Raw genomic sequence first — 16,464 nt, forward strand, 5'->3', positions numbered from 1 at the left:
AGCAGCCTCTGACGTGTAGTGCACGCCTGACCCATTTGGTGGGACACTACAGAAACCCTATGGCCCAAGTCTAGGAAGTTACAGCCTAGCTTCTCACAGAACTTTCGCAGTCCTTGGTTCAAGCCTTCTACTCGATCGACACCAGGGGGCCACGGTAAGTCTGGTACAATGCTGCAGACTATGAGTTTCGCTGAAACACCACGACAAGACTGATATTCTCAGCCTTTTCTGCTACTCCCTGTAATGACCGAAGTGTGACCTCGGAGCCCAGGCGATAAGCATCATTTGTTCCAACGTGCACCACAATCTGCAGTTGGTTGCACTGTGTTCCCTCAATGGCTGCCGGAATAGCCTCTTCAACATGTCGAATGATGCCTCCAGGCATACACAATGAGTACGTCTGGTATCCCTTCTAACCCTATGCTGCCGTTTCCCTAAGGGGTACCGTTATTCGCCGTACGTTTGAACGGCCGTACGTTTAATACACTCCTACCCTTTTGTGTTTCCCTCCCGTTCGCACAGGACACAACAGATTTCTCAACAGATGAAGTGGGTCTCATTGGCTCAGTTCCGGTTCAGTGGAGGACAGCGCCCCAGACTTGTTGGTTAGATGGATGGGTGGTTAGATGGATGGGTGGAACATCCTTGAAGGCGCGTGCGTAAGAAAAGAACAAATTTCTCCCTAAAATGTAGTCGCTTTGCCATGCCGCCAATTGCTTTCCATGCCCTCCTAAAAGGAGAACTTGAAATAACTGCAGACTTTCCACTCTTAGCTAATGGACGTATATGAGAGTATTGTGATATAGTGATCCCCCACAGGATGTGCACCGTGGCGGCCACGAACTACGAAAACGTTGCAGGTGGCATTGATTCTTAGAAACACGAGTAAGGGAAAAAGAAGTCTTCAGACTTATCAGTGAATATGAAAATGAGCTATTAACGAGGTTGATGAACTGAAGCGAGAGGATGTTTGAGCCCTTGTTACAAGATGAGTGGTTACTAACTACTGCAGATGAAGCTGCGGTGTAAAGAAAGAATCGCTGGGACACGCCTAAATATGAGTACACGAAGTACATCGCTGGTGATTGAGGGTGTCTCAGCTATGATGAAATGAAAAGGATGACTGGCAGGCAACTAGGTTCCACCCTCTCCACGATGAAAGAACCCAACCGTGCAGCTGATCAGTGTTCCGTCACTACTAGCTGAGCTCATCTTATTTTGCATGCGTTCAGGAGAGCTTCCCCTCGCGACGTAACTTAATTAGTTGTGTGCTAGTACTACCCGACGGCCCGTATGAAGCACTAGAGGAGTTTTTGTTCCATATTGTAGCCTTCAGTGACGCCCCATGAGCAGCCAAAGACGCACACAGTGGAGCAAGCCTGTAACGTTCTTTAAAAAATTTCTTTGGAATACTTTGAATGAAAGTGTAACTTATTTAGAAAATTTTTTACTATTTTTTTTTGTGGGATCTAAAATTTAAAAACCTCTCTCACACCGGCCTGATTTAGCTTCACTGATCAGGATAGTAAAAACATGCGTATATTGAGGGAATTTTCATTGACAAAGCAGGCTTATCACATCCACAAAGTTCAATACTGTTCTATCCTGATTAAATTGAGCTTAACTTAAATTCCATAAGGCAGTGAAGCAATTTCGAAGTCTCGGTGCGACGAAAATTGTCAGTCGATCTCCTGGAAACATTTGTAATAATTATTAACTTTCGGTGATCACGTGGGGAAGACCGGAGATCTGCTGGTAAGACCGTGTTAGCCTATTTATTTGAAGTAACTGGATATCTTGAGCATACAAAACGGCAGGTTCGTCCAGTGTAACTCAGACGTTCCCCACTGATCCCGTGCAACACAGCGTAATAAGCAGACACTGTCAATAATAAACAGTTAAATAATACGCGAACACACTTACTTTAGTTTAGTTCATGTATTAAATTCCTTCTCATACACAATCTCATCAAGATGGCGACTAGCCCAACAATACATACATATACATCCTCCTTTCACGACTAATCGGCAAGAAGTCCTCTTTCTTTTCATAAGAGAAAACATAGATAGCAGAGAAGCTATTCCATGGAGTAAATGGACGCTCCAAGGAATAATTGGGCTTGAAACTACTTTGCATTGATAATCGGTAAGATAAGAAGAGATATTTCGAGATATGTACTGAGTTATATAATTTATAAAATTTCTGAAAATATCGCGGAGAGACCGCTGCAAGAGACATTACAATTTCTTTTTGGACACATTGAATGAATGCCTGAACTGGGAATGCATATAAAACTGGAGTTATCGTGTAGCATGTTGTAACTGCAATTGGTGTGCTTACTCTGTGTTACTGTTAGCAAAAACTTTATACTAGCTGATTGGGCAATGCAACTCCCAATACCAATAAATAAATACAGTCACTGCAAATTACATTCACCCCCTTAGGTACTGAGCCCTCTGGCCATGTTCAAAACTGACCACTTTGGTCCCTGTGCTCATAACAAATAAATAAAATTCTCTTACCTCTAAAGCAGCAACGGTTGATCGCGTTATATTCTGCTCTCTCATGAAGAAGAATAAAATATACTATCTACAGGCTCAGCGGTGTGCAATGCTGGCCGCAAAACTTTGAAATATACATGAAATTCTTTTGGCTGATAAATAAAAACATTTAAGAAAAATTGAATGTCTTAAAAAACATATTACTAACACTGACTCTTTCAATAGTGAACTTGAGTTTGGCTTTTCAAAACATTTGACAATTGCAATGACATTACTCAGAAAAACTAATCCTTTTTACTCAATGAATCCATATCTTTGCTGACGTAGTCACAAATAATGAGAATTTACAGCAAGTATTATCTAACATCACTAAAAAGCATAAAGACAAATCATCAAATTATGTATAGCTGTGTTAACAAATCCTAAAAACATTATGTTCTTTCGGACAGATACCATCTTCATATACATATATAGTTAAGGCTCACCAGCCATTGGACCATCTTCTTCTGTGCGGATGCACAAACAGTGCCCGAACTCTTACAGGAATCGGCAGAAAGCCGCAAGTAATGAGTATAATGGGCAAGGATATTATGAATGTAGTGCGGGGCAATAAGTTGAGAATGTGGGTCTCACGGGAGGCATGCTGGAGATAAGCCCCTGCAGTTGCACTATCCCCTGTGTCCTCGGTGGCTCAGATGGATAGAGTGTCTCCCATGTATGCAGCAGATCCTGGGTTCGAGTCCCGGTCCGGGCACACATTTTCAACTGTCCCCATTGACTTATATCAATGCCTGTATGCAGCTAGGGTATTCATTTCATTGTATCTTCCTGTATTACCTGTGTAAGATGTCCAGATTTTATGGACATTACATGAGCTTGATGCATAATGACAGTACAACACAGTATGAGATTCTCAGAAAAAATAATTATATTATATCAACAAAAGGCGATTACAGTAATCGCATGTACCGAAAACTAACAAAAAAATATCTACCAATATATGGACTGGGGCATGAATAAACAAGTTAAAGTGAAACACATTTTTGAGACAAACCGAGCAGGTGGTTAATGGAATAGGAAAACCCCACTTAACAGGAGAACACCGAGCTTCAGCGCAGAAAGTGATAAGGCCAGAACAATACATTATTCCTTTTAACCTAAATACGGTCGGGACCGTGGGTAAGAGGCTGCACGTCATTAACAGGGCTAGGCTGCGACCCAGCAAGAAAAATAAAATTCAGCTCTAGTGAGACGGCGATTGGCTGAAGCCACACTGGGCGACGCAGACGCGATACAGTAGCGACATCCCCATTATATAAACCATTTTGAGAACTAAAATGGCTGGATATCAAGTGTGTGGAAAATAGCGAGGGCATTGAGAGATTTGCTTTGTGCAAAGTGTGGACGATATGCTTCACATATCGTAGCGACAGATAGCAAAGAGGTGGTTAATTATTCCTGAGGGAATCGTCACAGGCAAAGAAATTGTGCATGTTGCTCCAACCCTTAGCGAGTGTGCAATAGCCATTATTTCGACTAGGGAAAGATTAACGTTCTACGGAATGCAGGAAGTTGAGACTATCTGAATTCAGTCAAGGCCAGAATAGGGAATTAGTGTTTCAGATCCAGCACAGAGACAGCGCCGTTGCAGATGTCACTTGGTAAAGTACCATTGCGCATTAGGCCACTGTAAATGTTGAGTCGAGATTTTGCTCACTCCAACTTGAGTACGCTTTGACCATTGAATACCAAAAGCTTGGATACTAATCTACCCTCATATTGAGTACATGAGAGTTTTTTTTTATTGGTTCAAAAAGTAAATTTATTCTTCATCAACTCAGTGCATTGACCAGCTATGATAACGTAGATGTAAACGAGCTGATGAAGATTTTTAATCATTCTTCCCTGTGATAAAAATTTTCCATATGTAGAGATAACGATTTTAATAATCATCAGTTCAATATGTCAAAGAGTTAAATATTTTGTTATTGAGTGTCAAAAGTAATTGAACATGATTGTAGTGCGTCACTTGACCCCTGAAAGCACAGTTGATAAATTATATGTAGAATAAAAAAGGGAATAGCTGTTTTGTCTTTCTAGAATAGATCTCAAACTTTCACTGTTATTAATTCATACTTTCTAGTTAAGTGAGGGCAGCATTTCTAATGATTTTTTACGATCTGCACCTAATATTAGCTCCTTTACAGGGCCAGGTTCAGAATCAGAAAAGCGCATAGAGGACACATAACACAAGGGCAAAAAGAATTAGAAGGGCGCATAACACTGGGGCTGAAAGAAACTAAGAAGCAAATACAAACAACGTGTGAAGATATTCCAGGCCAATCAGCTCAAATACGAACTGAAGCTGAGGAAACGCAAATCACGCTTCAAACGCTCGTTACAGGGCACAAACAACTGCAAACAGACACCGACACTGTCGAAACAGTCGTGGTTACGTTGCGTGAAGATACGCAACAAAGTGTCAAAAAGGTTAAGCAACAGTTCAAAGCTTTTGCCATCAGAGCGACGACGAAAGAGAAACACGTTATTGCTGAGACGACGTCTCACAGAAGAACGACAAAAGCAGCATTATAGAAATTAGATGCTCGTAGTTAAAAATACAAGAGAAAAACGAACACCAATTTGAACGGCTGAGATCGAAAGTTTTACGTTCAATCGAAAGTCGTGGTGACGTAGAAAGCGTCAGTGAGGAGTCGCAGACGACGACAAAAAAAAAAATGGTTCAAATGGCTCTGAGCACTATGGGACTTAACATCTATGGTCATCAGTCCCCTAGAACTTAGAACTACTTAAACCTAACTAACCTAAGGACAGCACACAACACCCAGCCATCACGACGCAGAGAAAATCCCTGACCCCGCCGGGAAGCGAACCCGGGAACCCGGGCGTGGGAAGCGAGAACGCTACCGCACGACCACGAGATGCGGGCTAGACGACGACAGAATCCACTTTAGTGTCGGTAGATACTACTGTGAAGACTCCAAAATCGACAGTTGCCGATAATACGACAGAAAGGGTACCCGAAATTATGTGTGGCGTAAGACGGGAAAGTACGTGTGGATGCCAGTCCGAAACCGAAAAACGCGAACGGGAAATTAGTCCAAACCAGCGTATGCCAGAACATGACGGTAACAGTAGGGAACAGTGTGGATTGCGACCACTTGTTCAAGAAAGAATAAGAGGTCAATCGGGAATACGAGAGTGTGGTTTGCGGCAAGGTTCAGAACGTCAAGCACAAAGCGTGACATACGCTGATCAAACCATAGAGACGCGTTAAGCAACGCCACAACCTGTCGGACGAATACCGACGGGTTACAGTACGGCATCTAACGAGCCAGAATTGCTTACATTTTAAGATACAGAGCCGCTAGCGGTCGTTAAGCACGCATATTGCGCAATGAGATCTGCAAGTGATTCTATGGCACAAACACCAGAGAATGAACCAAGTTACACACGTTTGCGTAGATTCGACGCAAACCAGGGACAGAATTCCAGTCTTCAAAACCCAGAAGTTACATCACAGAGAGAAGCGAGAGGTTTTAATGATAACCACTTTCTTCAGTGCGGAAATACCAGCACTATAAGGAAGATGTAAATATTCTCCATCCGCGCACATCTATTGACCAATTTAAAAAAGGAATACCAACACATTGGCCATTGAAACGTAAGATAGATTTCATTTGTGCACATATGGAGGGAAGTGTTGCTGAAACTATGCAGAAGATAGCAAAAACTTACGATTCCTATGAATTGTTTAGAGCTGCCTTTATAGCAAGATATTGATCACCTGAGCCTCAGACGAGAATAAAATATGGTGTAATACAAAATGCCTCATTTGAAAATTTGCGTGAGAAAACAAGTCAAATTCTTTGAGAATATGGCTAAAAGGAACCAATACTTAGATAACCCATATAGCGACGGAGAATTGATTCAAATATGCAAAACGAAATTGCCAATGGAGTATCAAAAACCTTGATGGGACGTGGGGGCGATAATGTAGAAACTTTCAAAGATGTTTTGAGAGAAGTAGAATTCACGTATGAAAACGACGCTCAAAGACGTAGCGATTCAGGACAGAGTAATTCTAAAAGAACACGTAATAGTAAGGAGAATAACAATAATGGTAGCGATGGTAGGCCGGTATTGGGATTGAATTCTGGACGAAATGGAAATAATAACGTGAATGGGAGTAGTGGAAACACTAGACCACAACGTAATGGATATGGTTTTAATAGTAGTTGGAACAGGTGGACTATGGACGAAAATTGGAGTGGAAACTGGTGAACTCGGGATAACCGGAAGACTGATTTTAATCAGCGATCTCCAGGTCCGTTGAAAGAAAGCAGATGGCGAGGCGGAGCGAGAACGCAGCCACAAGCAAATACTTCGGGTAATTACCGGAGAAACGAACCACAGATGGAGGCTGAATTACGACCACCAAATCCTAGGAAGCGTGAGGACTGACTGACGTTAGGTATTACAGGAGTTCAAGCAGATAACACATTTTCTGCAGAAACGTACGACAAGGCGACTGCAGCAATAAATAGGTTAAGGTGTGACGTACAAGAATCGGAATTGGGAACAAGAGCGACAGAAAGGTCATCAAAAGTATCCGCACAGATACTACAAATAGGGAGGAAGTCCGAACTGAAGTAGTCGGCCGCGGTGGTCGAGCGGTTCTAGGCGCTTCAGTCCGGAACCGCGCGACTGCTATGGTCACAGGTTCGAATCCTGCCTCGGGCATGGATGTGTGTGATGTGCTTAGGTTAGTTATGTTTGAGTAGTTCTAAGTTCTAGGGGACTGCTGACCTCAGAAGTTAAGTCCCATAGTGCTCAGAGCCATTTGAACTATTCACAACTAAAGTGTTGGGACGAGATAGGTTGGATTGACAGTGAAGATGAGGATGAGCTCCCAGCATTACCTAGTAATGAACCTTTTTATTATGAAGAAGCATTAATGGATATGGTGCAGATGTTTGATTCTGCACAGACGAAAAATGATTTTCAGCAGGATAATACATATCCTACTGTAACCTATAACGCTACGATTGGTCAAGACGATAGGATAAACTGACAAAATGGCTAATAAAGGTCATAGGAAAAAGAGGGAAGTACCGATAAGTACACCTGATCAGAAGTTCAACACGCTACAAGATCTACTAAAATCCTTCCACAAAACTTTGGAAGAAAAGCAGAAAGAGCTGAGGCGTTGTGGATAGTGGGAATCGAACAAAATCGGGAACAAGAAATCGATAATGGAGAGGAAAATGACGGGAAAATATCCCGTCTGGATCAGAAGATGAGCCAGATTATGAAGTATGTGAACACTCTGATAAATCAGATTCAAAGGTATATAATTGTGGCTCATACAAGGACATACATTAGTACGGCAGTATTACCGAAACTATGTAATCATCACACCAGACACAGAAAACAGCGTCGTAATAAATGACGACACAGGTGAAAATTTGAATCTGCAACTCTCAGTGGCAGATAGCAAATATGATAACGAGTTGAGTCAGGGTGCGAGTACAGACACACTTAACATAGAATCTGACGACTCCCCAGAATCTAAGTGTGAAGTACTGTCACACTTAAAGAATACCTGCCACGCTCTAAAATTCAAATTAAACACGATTATACAGAGGTGTGACGAGGAGACAAACTTAAAGGAAGTAGCAAGGTGTGAAAAGTGCGGATTTAAAATCTAGATTGGTAACTTTAGAAGCTGATGTAGAAGCAGCGAGACTACAGTTAGACAATTTAAAGAAGGGAAGTGCTTCTCCACAAACTCTCTATGAAGCCCATCAAACGTTGACGGAAAATGACGAAAGTATGGATGTCCATAAACAACTTGTTGTGACGGAACAGACACACATACATCGGTTAAATTACGAAGTAATTGAGGACATATTAATTGAAAGTCAAAGACGAGAGTACTTCAGAGATAAGTTCGATACTTCTTGTAACAGTCAAGGGCATTGTTATTAACCAATAGTAGATAGTGGGAGTGAGTTAACGGCGATATCAGAGCCGTTATTCACTCGTTGTAATGGTGATAATGACTTATTCGAACAGAATAAAGATCCAGAGGTGTTAAAAGTCAAACATAGATGGAAAGACAAGAACTAGATTGACATTCGTCAGCATTATTTGCTGAAGAATGATGTACTGTTCTACAGATGCATTGGATAGGAATTCTTGAAGTGGTCATACAGCAATTAACCATGAAAACAAAAATATAAATGGATTACAGATGATGCAGCAAAAGAATGTAGATACGTTTCGGGTAGAAGCAGATCTCAAGAGGAAGACAGGACGAGCTACAAACATGTAAATATTCAAATATAGGTACAATAATACTAATCATTTAAACCATCAAAGTAGATTAGAAAAAAATAAAAGAAAACTAATTGCATGATGTTCTAATTAACTAACCTACATATCATCAATCGATGCTCATTCAAGAAGTAAAGGAACCATTATAAAATAAAGCAACTTAAAGTGTAAATGATAATTCTTCTGTAAGGTACTGGAAAAACCATTTAAATACTCATTGTATTATTCATGTAAATAGTGAAATAAGAAACCCACTGTAAATTTAGATAAAAGAACTTGTAAGTAGTAGCATCAAGCAAAAGTCATTGTAAACAAATGAAACAATGTCACTACAATTCTCTGGGGAAGGAAGCCGAGCTGACAACAGAAGCGGAAGGTCGACGGGAGGCTACCATCTGAGCGTGAGAGTTTATACGAGTGCACAATATGGCATTGACTACAAACCGGAGACTAAAGTAAGGAATTTACTGACTCACGTTTTACATTATTGTTGAGACAGATCCGGGTTTATTTTGAAGAATATTGCCCTACATCTCGCCCAAATAACAAGTGGATGGGAAAACCCAGCAATAGCGAGAGACAAAGGATGCACACTTGCGAGGAAGGCGAAGTGACCCCATTAGCGTGACGCACAATAGCAGCGACTAACAATAGCAAACCATCGGTAACAGCTCTGTAGTACAACTGCTGGGAAAAATAAACTCAGAATATTTCTCTCAATACCAGACGGAGAAGCTAATAACTGAAAACAGATATATCACTTACTAAATTACCTATTCAGACTTGACTATATCTCATAACAACATTACTGGTAATTCTTCCAAAAGACATTCACTGAATAACATATCCTATCCCTATGCCCAAGACATTGTAAGTTCCAAGAAAGAAGACTTGAAGACACAGCAAGTAACAAAGAGAAGAAAAGGTCCCAAGATGAGGGCAGAAGACAGCAAGATTCCTTTCTAAGCCCTATACCTTAAACCAGTATGACATTTGGCAGAATCAACAGAAAGCAATATTCAACAAAACCATGGCAGTTATTTCATCCTAACTATCAGAACACCCAAAGTTGGTCAAATCAAACAGATATCACATAATGGGTACATCAAAATGCAGCAATCGTTGAGGAGCTTCACTCATCAACCTCAATGGCAACTACACCAATAAAGGAGTATGCCCCCTATGTTGACACATCATGGCATTGTCTTGTTTGTTGTCAAAACAATGCAATATGGAATTGACCATGTAATGGCATTCATGATCGAACACTAAGAACTGTAAATGTCAATAATCTTTATCAACTTCATGCAGAGTCTACAACTGACTAGCAGCATCAACCCACACTGATCGACAGCAGCATTGGAAAGCAAACCCAGCACAAAGTTTAAAGTGTAAAGTGTGAAGAAAGAAAGTTTTGTGTGTGACAAATTTTTTGTAATATTTTAAAGAGTGGAAAAGATAATCAATTCAGCAAGGAGTTGAGATGCCTGTAAATATTCAGTCACACCTGTACCACTGAGAATTTGTACTTTGTGTGTTTCATTTGTATTCTATAATAATATTTGCATATTGTTACAGTATATTCATAAATGTACCATGTTTAAATTTTGTATTTTATGTTTAATTTGTAATTGTCCATTCAGTCTAAAGATATGTTAATAAGAATTTGTGTAATGTAGATATTTTAGAAATGTGTGTTTTTAATGATAAATAATGTCAATGAATAAAGTTTGTGTTAATATGTATAAAATATGCAAAAATATTAACTATTTTACATATTTAATGACACTTAAGTAAATACATGTCTGTTTATGAGGATAAATTGTAATGTTGACATAGCATTTACGTGTTGAGAATAGATAAGAGAAACAAACATTTCCTTAACTTCACTCATCTTTCACAATCATCAATATCATGAATGTTTGAAAATTGTGGAGTGCCAGAAGTTATTGTAAAGAAAGACTCTAAAGGGTGGATGAATCATTTTAATACAATTTAACCACAAGTAAAAACGTAAGATTAGTCAAACAATTGCTATAAAGGACTGTAAAGCCACATAATAATCATCGAGATAGAAACTGTCGTGTACGGCATACATTACACATTAAAAAAAATGTTAAAATGACGTCATGTAGCATTGCATGTGTAAGGCATCCAGATTTTACAGACTTTACATGAACTTGATCCATAATGACAGTACGATATAGTATGAGATCCTTAAAAAAATTATTATATTATATCAACAAAAGGCAATTTCAGTAATCTCATGCACTGCAAAATAACAAATCAATATCTACCAGTATATGGACATGGGCATGAATAAACAAGTGAAACGCGTTTTGGAGACAAATCAAGCTGGTGGTTAATGGCATCGGAAAACCCCACTTAACAAGGGAACAGCGAGCTTCAGTGCAGAAACGGATAAGACCAGAGCTTTGCTTTAACGTAAATACGGCCGGGACCGAGGGTAAGTGGCTGCATGGCATTAGCAGAGCTAGGCTGCGACCTGGCAAGAAAAATAAAATTCACCCCTTGTGAGATGACGACTGGCTGAAGCCACACTGGACTATGCAGACATGATATGGTGGGGACATCCCCATTATATAAAACCATTTTGAGAACTAAAATGGCTGGATATCAAGTGTGTGGAAAATAGCGAGGGCATTGAGAGCTTTGCTTCCTGCAAAGTGTGGACGATATGCTTCACATATTGCAGTGACAGATACAAAGAAGTAGTTAATTATTCCTGTGGGATTTTTCACAGTCGAAGAAATGTCGCTCCAATCCTTAGCAAGTGTGCAATAGCCATTATTTCGACTAGGGAAAGATTAACTTTCTACAGAATGCAGGAAGTTGAGACTGAGTGAACTCAGTCAAGGCCAGAATAGGGAATTAGTGTTTCAGATCCATCACAGAGACAGCGCCGTTGCAGATGTCACCTGGTAAAGTACCATTGCGCATAAGGCCACTGTAAATGTTGAGTCGAGATTTTGCTCGCTCCAACTTGAGTACGCTTTGACCATTGAATATCAAAAGCTTGGATACTAATCTACCCTCATATTGAGTACATGAGAGTTTTTTTTTATTGGTTCAAAAAGTAAATTTATTCTCCACCAACTCAGTGCATTGACCAGCTATGATAATGTAGATGTAAATGAGCTGATGAAGATTTTTAATCATTCTTCCCTGTGATAAAAATTTTTCATATGTAGAGATAACGATTTTAATAATCATCAGTTCAATATGTCCAAGAGTTAAATATTTTGTTATTGAGTGTCAAAAGTAACTGAACATGATTGTTGTGAATCACTTCACCCCTGAAAGCACAATTAATAAATTATATGTAGAATAAAAAAGGGAATAACTGTTTTGTCTTTCTAGAATAGATCCCAAACTTTCATTAATTCATGCATTCTAGTTAAGTAACAGCAGCATTTATAATGATTTTTGCCACGATCTGCACCTAATATTAGCTCCCTTTAAGGCCAGGTTCATATTTATTTAGAATGTCTGTTTGGTAATTGGGCTTGAGATGACAGTTCAGATGTTTTGTGAATTTGCGCGCTAAGTGATGAGCTAAGTTTGCACATATTAGTACACTCACTGTGCAGACACAAAAAGTGTGGACGCTGGCACCTGGCCATTTCCAAGTATACCTCCCTCTTGTGATTCTGGAATAGAGTATTCGCTGTTAGTAGCTAAAATTTATTATAGAAGTCTGTTAGTCATTCTCCTGTCTCATTTGCTTGTCAAAAGCCTATATTATCCTGTAACCTTTTCTTCTACTCCTTCCCCTACAATTGCATTCCAGTCCCCCATCTTTCATCACACATTATGTACTGTATTGCCATTTCAATATCTTCATATACTTTCTCTATCTCTTCGTCTTCAGGTTTCAATGTCGGCATGTACACTCCTGGAAATTGAAATAAGAACACCGTGAATTCATTGTCCCAGGAAGGGGAAACTTTATTGACACATTCCTGGGGTCAGATACATCACATGATGACACTGACAGAACCACAGGCACATAGACACAGGCAACAGAGCATGCACGATGTCGGCACTAGTACAGTGTATATCCACCTTTCGCAGCAATGCAGGCTGCTATTCTCCCATGGAGACGATCGTAGAGATGCTGGATGTAGTCCTGTGGAACGGCTTGCCATGCCATTTCCACCTGGCGCCTCAGTTGGACCAGCGTTCGTGCCGGACGTGCAGACCGCGTGAGACGACGCTTCATCCAGTCCCAAACATGCTCAATGGGGGACAGATCCGGAGATCTTGCTGGCCAGGGTAGTTGACTTACACCTTCTAGAGCACGTTGGGTGGCACGGGATACATGCGGACGTGCATTGTCCTGTTGGAGCAGCAAGTTCCCTTGCCGGTCTAGGAGTGGTAGAACGATGGGTTCGATGACGGTTTGGATGTACCGTGCACTATTCAGTGTCCCCTCGACGATCACCAGTGGTGTACGGCCAGTGTAGGAGATCGCTCCCCACACCATGATGCCGGGTGTTGGGCCCTGTGTGCCTCGGTCGTATGCAGTCCTGATTGTGGCGCTCACCTGCAGGGCGCCAAACACGCATACGACCATCATTGGCACCAAGGCAGAAGCGACTCTCATCGCTGAAGACGACACGTCTCCATTCGTCCCTCCATTCACGCCTGTCGCGACACCACTGGAGGCGGGCTGCACGATGTTGGGGCGTGAGCGGAAGACGGCCTAACGGTGTGCGGGACCGTAGCCCAGCTTCATGGAGACGGTTGCGAATGGTCCTCGCCGATACCCCAGGAGCAACAGTGTCCCTAATTTGCTGGGAAGTGGCGGTGCGGTCCCCTACGGCACTGCGTAGGATCCTACGGTCTTGGCGTGCATCCGTGCGTCGCTGCGGTCCGGTCCCAGGTCGACGGGCACGTGCACCTTCCGCCGACCACTGGTGACAACATCGATGTACTGTGGAGACCTCACGCCCCACGTGTTGAGCAATTCGGCGGTACGTCCACCCAGCCTCCCGCATGCCCACTATACGCCCTCGCTCAAAGTCCGTCAACTGCACATGCGGTTCACGTCCACGCTGTCGCGGCATGCTACCAGTGTTAAAGACTGCGATGGAGCTCCGTATGCCACGGCAAACTGGCTGACACTGACGGCGGCGGTGCACAAATGCTGCGCAGCTAGCGCCATTCGACGGCCAACACCGCGGTTCCTGGTGTGTCCGCTGTGCCGTGCGTGTGATCATTGCTTGTACAGCCCTCTCGCAGTGTCCGGAGCAAGTATGGTGGGTCTGACACACCGGTGTGAATGTGTTCTTTTTTCCATTTCCAGGAGTGTATATCTGAACTATCGTTGTCGGGGTTGGTTTGCTGTCGACTCTGATAACAACAACAATATCATTTAGCTATTCACAGTAACACACTCTCTGCCCTACCTTCCTTTTCATAACGAATCCTACACCTGATATTCCATTTTCTGCTGCTGTTATATTACCTTATACTCATTTACCAGAAATCCTTGTTTTCTTTCCATTTCACTTCATTGACCCCTACTATATCTAGATAGAGCCTTTGAATTTCCCTTTCCATATTTTCTAGATTCGCTACCATATTCATGCTTCTGATATTCCACGCCGTAACTCGTGCAGCGTTATCCCTTCGCTGGTTATTCATGCTATTTCTCATGGTCACCTTCCCCTTGGCAGTTCCCTTCCAGAGCTCCAAATGGGATCTGTTCAAGACTCTTTCGCCAATGGAGCGATCATCATGACACTTTTTCCGCTACAGGCCACATGTCCTATGGATAAATGTCATGTATCTTTAATGCAGTGGTTTGCATTGCCTTCTGCATCTTCATGTCGTTGATCATTGCTGGTTCTTCCACCTTTAGGGGCAATTCCCAACCCAAGGGCAAGAGAGTGCTCTGATCCTCTGTCCACTCGTCCGCCCTCTTTGACAAGAGGGTGATTTCTTATGCTGGTTGTTAATCAAAATTAAAGCGGTCCAGGAGACTCTACCCCTAGACCTCTATCCAGAGCTAAACCCAAGGTCAACGCTTCCACCAGCTATGAGTCTCATTGGCTACAATATGTCATAAGATCAACTTAGCACCTGAGTGTCGTTGACAGTGTGCAGACGCTACGAGAAAGGTTCAAAAGCACAGCATACTGTTTCTACGCCAAGAACAAAGATGCCCTTCACCAGTGACAATATCTGCACCATGGATCGCCAGCTACACTGGCTGCGCGAGATCCGTTGGCCTGACCTTCTGCGGCAGTGAATTCTAAAGCCAGCCAGGACCATTCTCAGTGAAGCAGAAAGGGGATGCATTAAACGTCTGTGGTGTATGGTCCAATTACCCCACAGTCGAGTTTGAAGAGCACTCTCACAGAGTAAAAAGTGACAATCAAAACAGTATTGGCAAACGCAACTCTTTGAAGTCGACTGCAGATGGAAAACACAGTGTTGATACTGCAGTAAATTAGGGCTAAATTTACTCGCACAAGACAATAGTGACTGCTGGGATGCGACAGATGGCCGAAGAGGTTGCTTGTTAGTGGTTATTTCGACTTAGCGGCCAACCCACCCCAATGGTAGGAGACACGCATTTGGGTTGAGTTTTTGTAGAGGTTTACACTGTCCTCCGATCCAAGCCATGAATCCGAAGTCCTCGCACCCTGTGACAGACCACATACCACACGGTAGATGCAAGTACAAGGCTTGCGGTTACATTTGTCCGAAATTCCTCACCAGGTCCCAACCCAGGAACTCATGTCTCGCCTAACCTGTCCGCATACAAAAGCTGATCTCCCTGTAGCTCTCGGCAGTTGGTACTACCCTGGAGACACTTGTTGCTTGCCAGGGGCACGGTGAGCATTCGCCCTTGCCACTCCTCTCCCCAATGCTTCAGTGCTTATAAGATCTCCGCCAGCTTATTTCTTATGGCAAGCTAATTGGCATATTTTGTACATCTAAACACCAGTGCTGATGCTGTTCGCCAAAACGATGACAGTTTCTCTTGGCGTTTCAGGTAGACAAATGTGTGTGTGTTCAAAGATTTCAATAATGTTAACCGCATTTTGGCGTCGATATGAATCAATGGTAACGGGTGAAAATTTATTTCGGACTGGGACTCGAACCCGGATCTCCCCCTTCACATTAACGGTTGTCTTAATGCATCGGCCATCCGAGCACGCTTCCCACGAACTCCTTATTCACAGTTCGTGGTTCCCATAAGAGATCGGGCATGGTGACCTGCACAGGAAGGCAGACTCTTTGGTCATTGTTACGTTTTATATAGGTATGCCCCTCCCATCATGCGCTGCTGCTCGCAGTTTGGCTTCAGCTGCCAGAGACTGTGGTCACATGTGTGTGAGCTGCGTGCGTGCGCGTGTGTGTGTGTGTGTGTGTGTGTGTGTGTGTGTGTGTGTGTGTGTGTGTGTGTGTGTGTCTGTGTCTGTGTATGTATTTTCGACAAACGCCTTGTTGGCCACAAGCTCACTTTCCGACAATGTTTTTGTTTGTTGTGCCTATATGCGACTCAGGATCTCTGCTATCTGGTGAGTAATATATATATATATATATATATATATATATATATATATAT

This window comes from Schistocerca nitens, chromosome 9, assembly GCF_023898315.1.
Source record: "Schistocerca nitens isolate TAMUIC-IGC-003100 chromosome 9, iqSchNite1.1, whole genome shotgun sequence".
Lineage (NCBI taxonomy): Eukaryota > Metazoa > Arthropoda > Insecta > Orthoptera > Acrididae > Schistocerca > Schistocerca nitens.